Raw genomic sequence first — 8,688 nt, forward strand, 5'->3', positions numbered from 1 at the left:
GGGTTACTCAGTAACCACTTTAAAATGTACCTTTTTTATTGGAAAGGCAGATTAGAGAGAGAAAGAGACAGAGGAAAAGATCTTCCATCTGCTGGTTCACTCCACAAACGCTGCAGTGGCTGGAGCTGAGCAAATCCAAAGCCAGGTACCAGGGGCTGCTTCTGGGTCTCCAATACGGGTGCAGGGACCCAAAGACTTTAGGCCGTCCTCCACAGAAATGTACTCTTACAGATGCACTCATTTCCTGTCTGCCTCTCTGCCGGCCCAGGAGGCCCCCAGCAAGAGAAAGCACTTCCCACCCACATGCATCTTCCCTGCAGGAATGCACCTGTCCCTGAAAATGGGGAGTAAACCCACAGGATTGGGCTGGGGTGGGGAGGCTAAGTGACAAGAGTAGGAACTCCAGCAAACCTCACACAAGAGAGTTTCCAGAAATCCAGGTGATGGCCCAGACCCTATGGTGAACAACCTCTATGAGCCCAGGCTGCAGGACAGACAGCCGTTGGACCTCTGCCTCCTCTGCTCCCTGTCTCTCTGTCTTTGCCTGAAAAGCAGATGCCACAACCTGCTGCAGCAGCATCCCATAGGAGTCCCAGCTGCCCCACTTCCAATCCAACTTCTACCTCATGCACCTGGGAAAACAGTGGAAGATGAACCAAGTGTTTGGGTCCCTGCCACCACCTCAGGGGGTCTGGGTAAAACTCCTTGCTGCCAGCTGCTGCCTGGCCCATTCCCAGCCATTGTGGACATTTGTTGAATTATACAGCAGATAGGAAGTCTCTCTGTCTTTCTTCCTCTGTGTATGTGGCCCTCTTTGTAATTCTACATTTCAAATAAATACATAAATCTTGCAAAAAAAAAAAAAAAAAGCAAAAGTGAAGCTGGCATGGTGGGGTAGTGAGGTAATCCTACACTTGGTAATGCTGGCATTCCATATCGACACCGGCTCCTTTCCCAACTGCTCTATTTCCCATTCAGTTCTCGGCTTGTGGCCTGGAAAGGCAGCAGAGGATGGTCCAAAGTCTTGGGACCCTGCACCTACATGAGAGACCAGGAAGAAATTCTTGGCTTCTGGCTTCAAATTGGTGAAGCTCTGGCAGTTGCCACCATTTTGGAGAGAATCAGTGGATGGAAGACTTCTCTCTGCCTCTCCTTCTCTCTCTGTAAAAATAATAATACAAATTTTTTTTTAAGTTTTTAAGGTTTATTTATTTTTCTTGGAAAATCAGATATAAAAAGAGAAGGAGAGCCAGAAAGATCTTCTATCTGCTGATTCACTCCCCAAGTAGCCACAACGGCCAGAGCTGAGCCGATCCGAAGCCAGGCATAAGGAGCTTCTTTTAGGTCTCCTACACAGGTGCAGGGTCCCAAAGCTTTGAGCTGTTCACGACTGCTTTTCCAGGCCAAAAGCAGGGTGCTGGATGGAAAGTGAAACAACTAGGACGAACCAGTTCCTGTATAGGATCCTGGCGCATATAAGGCAAGGACTTTAGCCATTAGGCTACCACGCCAGGGCCCTCAAAAATAGATTTTTAAAAAATTAGACTTTTTTTGAATACGTCCATCGATGAGCAAAAACAGAACCAAAGGTAGTGAGGTGGGGAACTACTGTGTGTTATTTTGCAAACCAGATCACCCCTGCTCAACTCAGACACACTGGGAAGGTAGATTGGATTGGATGTGTTCTAGCTTGTCCCGTTCCTCCTGGCACAGTGACACCAGCCGGATATCCTGGGAATATGATGGCAGAAATAACAACAGCCAGCTTTTATCGAATGCTTATCTGGGCCAGGCACGGGAGTAAACACTACACAGGTTGGCGCGTTGAAACCACCCGCGCCTTAGAAGTACACCATCATTTGCATTCTTCAGATGAGGAAATTGAGGCAGAGGAATGCTGAGCAGCTTGCCCACAGCACCACCTCCAAGTAGAGTGTGGGAGAGCCGCCTGACATCTCGGCTCCTGGCAGCCACCTCCTGTGCCTCTCTGTCTCCCCTCCCAGCCCGTGCTGCTCTCTGCAGTTGGGATCCCAGCTTTAGGCACCCGCCAGAGGTTTCCTTCTGGTTCCCATCACTTCACTAGGACCAAGGAGCCAAGTAGAGAAACTCATCAGCCATCTTGTGTCAGGAGGAAATGTAGGTGATTCCACCCACACTATCTCTCACCCACCCCGGGCACTGCTTAGGGAATACAGGTTCAAGTCCAGAGCAAATTGCCCTCCTGGCGATCTTCCCAAACTTGCCACTTGACACATCTCTTGAGACCCTTGCCTTCTCCTAAGAAGAACTCTTCGGTGTACAGCTTGTCATAACCCTGCAAAGCACTCTCCCCTATAGTGCCTTCCTCGCAGGCCCAACCAAACGTGGCAGAGAACGTGACAGAGACAGACCCACACTCTGGATCCCCCTCGGCTGGCCACCTCGCTCCCTCCCCCTTTGACAGCTGTGTGACATTACGGGTCAGTTTCCCTGCCTCTGAAATGGGAATGATAATAGTACCTCTGGCTTCTGGTTGGACGACTGGCAGACACACACACACACACACACAGCACCAAACCAAGCCAGTGTGGGCTATTATTATTCTCCTGCTGAGTTTGCCCCTTAATCCTTGCAGGATTAAACAAAGCAAGTCAGTTCTTGCCATTGGTTCCAATGAGTTTAAACCCTGTGACCTCTGAGCCTTCCCCAGCTTCATCAAGCTCTGATGCGAGCCTGAGTCATGGTTATCTATGAACACGTCTTGGCTCTTCAAGCTGTAGTAATCTCAAAGAAGCCCAGTCCTTGACGTGGAGTCTTACAAATGGTATCCTGTCCTGTTGGCTGGGAGTTCGTGTGACATTCGTTCTCGGCCAAGGCATCGGCATGGCTGCACAAGAACATCACTACATAGCATCCAGCACCATGCCTGGCGCTGGGGAAACAGTAGTTGTCATGTGATTACTTCCTCCAGCAAGCATGGCTCCCAACTGTGGTCTCTGTACCCAAGAAACTCGGCCCCTGGATTCATCCCCATCCTGACACCTGCAGCCAGTCACTAAGCCAACCAGTGCCTCAGTTTCCCCATCTGTAGGGTGGGTGTGATGACAAGAGTAACTGCCTAATGAGCTGCTTGTAGAGAACAAGTGAGCTAATAGAGGACTGTCACCTGGAACTGCGCCTGGCAGGTGCATAGAAGTGCTTTGTGTCCGAGTAGGTAGTGTCTCAGGGGCTACAAACCCAGTCCCAGCTATCCCCCTGGTCTGTGCTTTTGGGCGGGAGCCTGCCCTGTCTACTCCTATCAGGCCACTTCCCTGCAAAGCAGCCTGCCTGGTAGTGGCCACTTCAGGAACAGAAGAGAATGAGTCAGCACTAGCCAGTGTGAGATGAGAGAGTCCACAGGAAGAGGGGCAGTGGTGGCCTTGCCCTCACCTGCATCTGGCCACAACACCTAAGCACTGCATCACAGCCTGCCCGCAGCTTAGCTTAGAGACGCCCACGCCTGCCATCCAGCTTGGAATGTGCAGGCAAAAACCCTCATCACGCACATGGTGATGTCACCGTGCAATCTGGGCCCCAGCTCTCGCAGAGAGGCCCTGGCCTTAAGGCTTCTACCATTTCTGACGCATGAATCACCCGGGAGACAAGACCAGACAGCCCCGTGAGCAAGGTGGAAGATCCAGGGCTAGAAGAAAAACAAACCGGGCTGGAAGCGGGGCGGGGCTCGTGAGCGGCCAGGGTGAGCAGGTGGGCGGGGCCCCAGGAGCCCAGCAGAAGGACCCCTTCACAGTCGACTTCACAGCTTTACTCAGGTTGTGCTTCTAAAGCCCTGGAAAAATGCAAATAGTGTCACACATTTGTGGCGGAGCAAATATGGCTTTCAAAGCACTTTGATACATGTAGCTTTAATCCTGAGGTCCTTTTTCAAATGCATTTGCTTCTCTGATGACCAAGCAACATAAACTTATTGAGAAATCTTTTTTCCATTGTAAATTTTTAAATGCCAGATACCAAGATAGAATTATGCAAGTAGCAATAAGGTTTCCAGTCCATTTGCATATTATGAAAAAGAGCTATGCATGGGATTCCTGTTTTGGCCCCCAAATTAAACCTCCTTTGTCATTAAATTTCTCATGATCTTTTCAAAACCCCCTCATATCTATCTATGCACATATAATCCTCATGTCTATCTATGCACAGTTCAATAAACAAAATGACAGCCATACCCTTAAAGAGTTCTGTATTTTTTTGCACTTAACATAAGATCATGAATATTTTCTTGTTATTAAATGTGCTACTGTAATAATGTATAATGGCTGTGTTTATGAGACTAGCTAGGCACGTCACAATCCCTGCAGCCACACCCTAATTATTGAACATTCACAGTGTTTACAAAGGGGCAGGTATTTAGCCCTGCATCCTAGCACACACCTTGACAGGCAACGGGTAATGGTTCAAGTTCTTGGGAGACCCAAACTGAGTTCAGGACTCCTGGCTGCAGCACCCCCCAATCCTGCCTCTGTGTGTGTGTATGTGTGTGTGCGTGCGTGTGTGTGTGTGTGTGTCGGGCTTCTTTTATTTTGGAGCTGGCCCCATGATTTAACAGGCCAGTCTTCCACCTTCAAGCACCAGCATCCCGTATGGTCACTAGTTTGAGTCCCAGCTGTTCCACTCCTAATCTAACTCCTTGCTTACAGCCTGGGAATGCGTCTGAGGATGCTCCCAAATCCTTGGGCCCCTGCACCTATGTGGGAAACCTGGAAGAAGCTCTTGACTCTTGGTTTCGCATCAGCTCAGCTCCGGCCATTGCAACTATTCAGTGAGTAAAACAACAGATGGAAGATCTTTCCCTCTGCCTTCTCCTCTTACTTACAATTTCAACTGCCGTAGTCTCAATTACCCACAAACAACGACAACTCAAAAAAAATTCAGATTTGTCTGTTTGCCTAGACTCTTTCAAGAGAGTGTGATCCTATTTACATAGCTTCTGGGACATTCAGTACTTAACAAATGTCTTGCTTTAATCTTGCTTATTGTCATGCTCTTGCCATGTCTGACTTACACACTGAACTTCATCACAGTTGTGACTATATGAGGGGAAAAAAGTCACTGTGCCCATGGGACTGGTTAGAACCTGTGCTGTCAGGCATCCATTAGGAGTCCTGGAACATGTCTCCTGCAGACAAGGGGCCAGTAATGGGTAAACAGGAATCAATGTCCAGAAACCACATTCCTTTCTCACCCCCAGGCAGTGTGCAAACACACCTCTGCCTCTTGCTCTGTTGAGGCGAGTGACATTAACTGAACAGTTCAGCTCACGGATAAGCAGAACTGGCCACAAGTGCCTGCAATAGAGACACCCCCCCAAGTCCTGCCCCCCCTGGTCAGTGCCAGGACCCCGTCCACTCTGCCTTCCAGACAGGGAAAGCTCTGTTTACCAGGGTAACAGGGTTGCGATCAACACTCCTCTGTATGTCCGTGCCCGCTGGTGAAAATGTTTTTGAAAATCAGTGTCTCAACCCTGCTAGTTGCCATGGACACCGTCGGCAGTCTGGTTAAGCTCATCAACCTCTTCTCAGGGTAACACACCACGTAGGAACCCAGGGCTGATTGTGGAAGCTAGGTACACCACATGTAAGAGTGAAATGTGGTGTCAGCTTGCCTGCACTCCTTCACCAAAACACTAAGTGACAAGGTCAAGTGTTGAGGGTCGGTCCACCTTGGGCCCCAAATGTCTGGAACATTCCTGCAAGATGTGCCTGCTGCCGAGCAGTTTCTAGAGCTAATCTTTTAAAGAGCGCAAGCCAACCTCACTGCTTGCTACACTTGCTGTTGGCCCAGGAAGTCCTTGGTCTTTGTCTTCATTCATGGGATGTAGTCTACTGCTTATGAACATGGCAGTGTTCCCTGGAGGAATCAGATCTGAGAGAACAGTACAAAAACACTGACCCTGGCTACTGGCTTTGCCGTAAATCATAAGGTGTTTTATCTCTGACCCAGGAGTTTCACATAATGAAACATTACCCATAAAGCTGCACAAGGACAATAGCTCAGTGCCCCGACATTTCTAAGTGTACACTAGCTTAAAGTAGCAGGTAGTGGCATAACTGAAACTTTGAGATTTACGCAACAAGACTGAAAAATGCTTGTAATTCAAGAAACCTATAGGGCCCAGTGCAATTGCCTAGCGGCTAAATCCTTGCCTTGAATGCGCCCCAGGATCCCGTATGGGTGCCGGTTCATATCCCAGTTGCTCCACTTCCCATCCAGCTCCCTGCTTGTGGCCTGGGAAAACAGTCAAGAACGGCCCAAAGTCTTGAGATCCTGTACCCATGTGGGAGACCTGGAAAAAGCCCCTGGCTCCTAGCTTCGAATCAATTGAGCTCAAGCCGTTGCAACTACTTGGGGAATGAACTAGTGGACGGAAGATCCTTCTCTGTCTCTCCTCCTCTCTGTATATCTGACTTTCCAATAAAAAAAAGTGAACAAAACTTGGAAAAACCCCAGACCAAGGGGGAAAGTACCGGTCAATAACACACTTGGCAGCAAAGCCACTGCCATGAGAGCAACGGAGGAGGAAGAGAGGTGTTGATTGGAGATAGAACAGGACAAGCTAGCTAAGGAAGAGTGGGACGCTATTTCATGGAAAGGAAAGCATCTCAGAACCATCAAAACCACTTCACCAGAATCCTCAGAAAATGTTCTACCGCAGGGACCCTGGGATGACATCGGTAGTGAGGCAGTTGGGAGGCTGGGCGTGATGTCTCCCATGATATTCCCTCCTCCCCTAGATACAGGAAGAAGAAAAAGAAAATGTGTAAACAAGGGTCTGGCCCGCTTTCCCCTGATCCTTGGCCCTTCCCACCCTGATCAACTTGGTGAACGCTATCAAAAATAAAATTTTTTAAAAAGGAGCACATGCAGCTGTAACTCGCATTAGATCACTAGTTATAGTAAACTTAAATAGGTAAAATGATCCAATTAGCAGGCTAAAATTGTCACTGAGGGTGTTTTAAGCAAGTATTTGCTACTTACTGGAGATGTGTTTTTTTTTTTTAAGATTTATTTATTTTTATTACGAAGTCAGATATACAGAGAGGAGGAGATTCAGAAAGGTCTTCCGTCTGTTGATTCATTCCCCAAGCGGCCGCAACAGCTGGGGCTATGCTGATCTGAAGCCAGGAGCCCAGAGCCATTAGGGCCTTCCGAAGACATCTGTTAGCATAACAGAGGAGGAACAGAACAGATTGGACAGCTACCCCAGCCCAAAGACAACAGCAAATATCAGGGCAAATGGAGACGCTAAGGTCAACTGTGTCAGCCAATGGACATTGAAAGTGTTCCTTCACTCTTGGATTGGCAAGATAGACAAATTTCAGAACTATCGAAACCACCTGGGCAGAACCCTCAGAACGTACACCACATGAGGACCCTGGGTTGATATCAGGTGGTCATTGCCCATCTCTGGGTGCTGGGGTGGTTGAAAGGCTGGGTGTGGCTGCTCCCCTTGTCTCTCCCCTTCCCCCAGGTGCAGGAAAAAGAAATGAAAAACTTGGAAACAATGATCACATCCACTTTTCCCTGGCCCTTGATCAACTATGTAAACATCATCTACAATAAAATTTTTTTAAAAAAATAGAGCATGTACACAGAAGTGAAACAAACAGGCAGCTTTACACTTAGGACTGGAAATTTTAACTCACCGCTACTGATAACTGATAGTGCAAGCACAAGAAGGTTAATGACGAGATGCATTGGTTTAACCCTCCTCCTGCAGCATCGTGCCGGCATCCCGTGTGGATGCTGCTTTGAGTTCCAGCTGTTCCGCTTCCAATCGAGCTCCCTGCTAATGCACTTGGGAAAGGTAGCAGAGGCTGGCCTAGATGCTCGGACCCCGCACTCACTTGGGAAACCTGGAAGAAGCTCCTGGGTTGTGTCTTCAGCCTGGCCCAGCTCTGGCAGCTGCAGCCATTTGGGGAGTGAGCCAGCAAATGGAAGCCCTCTGTCTTTCTTTTTCTGTCACACTGCATTTCAAACAAATAAATCTTTTTTAAAAATCATCTCTCAAGCTTGGCACAATGGCTCAATGACTAAATTGCAAGCACAGGAATCCCATATGGGCACCTGTTCGTGCCCTGGCTGCTCCACTTCTCATCCAGCTCCTTGCTTGTGGCCTGGGAAAGCAGTAGAGGATGGCCCAAAGCCTTGGGTCCCTGCACCATGTGGGAGACCTGGAGGAAGCTCCTGGTTCCTGGCTTGGGATCCTCTCACCTCCAGCCGTTTTGCAAATTTGAGGAGTGAACTGGCAGATGAAGGAACTTTCTGTATCTCTTCTCTATAAAAAAAAAATCTTTTTTTTTTAAAGTAACTGACTCTCCCTCTCTGTAACCCCCACTTTCAAGTAAAACAAATAAATCTTTTTGCAAACTCAGTGAAGATATAAAAGATTTGTGCAATGGCACCAGAAAAATTGAGCTAATTAACTCAAACATTTTGCCCAACAACAACCAAAAACACAATCTCTTCAAATTTACATTGAGCATTTTATGTTCAGGTAAAGCACATGCTGAGACACACTCAAACCTTACCTAATTTCAGAGGAAAGGAAACCCAAAGTGTGTTCTTTGGTTGTGGACTTAAGCCAGACATCTGTCATACCTAGATGACAAGACAACTGTCAATAATACTTCTGAATAATTCAGGCATCCAAAA

The sequence above is a fragment of the Ochotona princeps genome, chromosome 6 (assembly GCF_030435755.1).
Source record: "Ochotona princeps isolate mOchPri1 chromosome 6, mOchPri1.hap1, whole genome shotgun sequence".
Lineage (NCBI taxonomy): Eukaryota > Metazoa > Chordata > Mammalia > Lagomorpha > Ochotonidae > Ochotona > Ochotona princeps.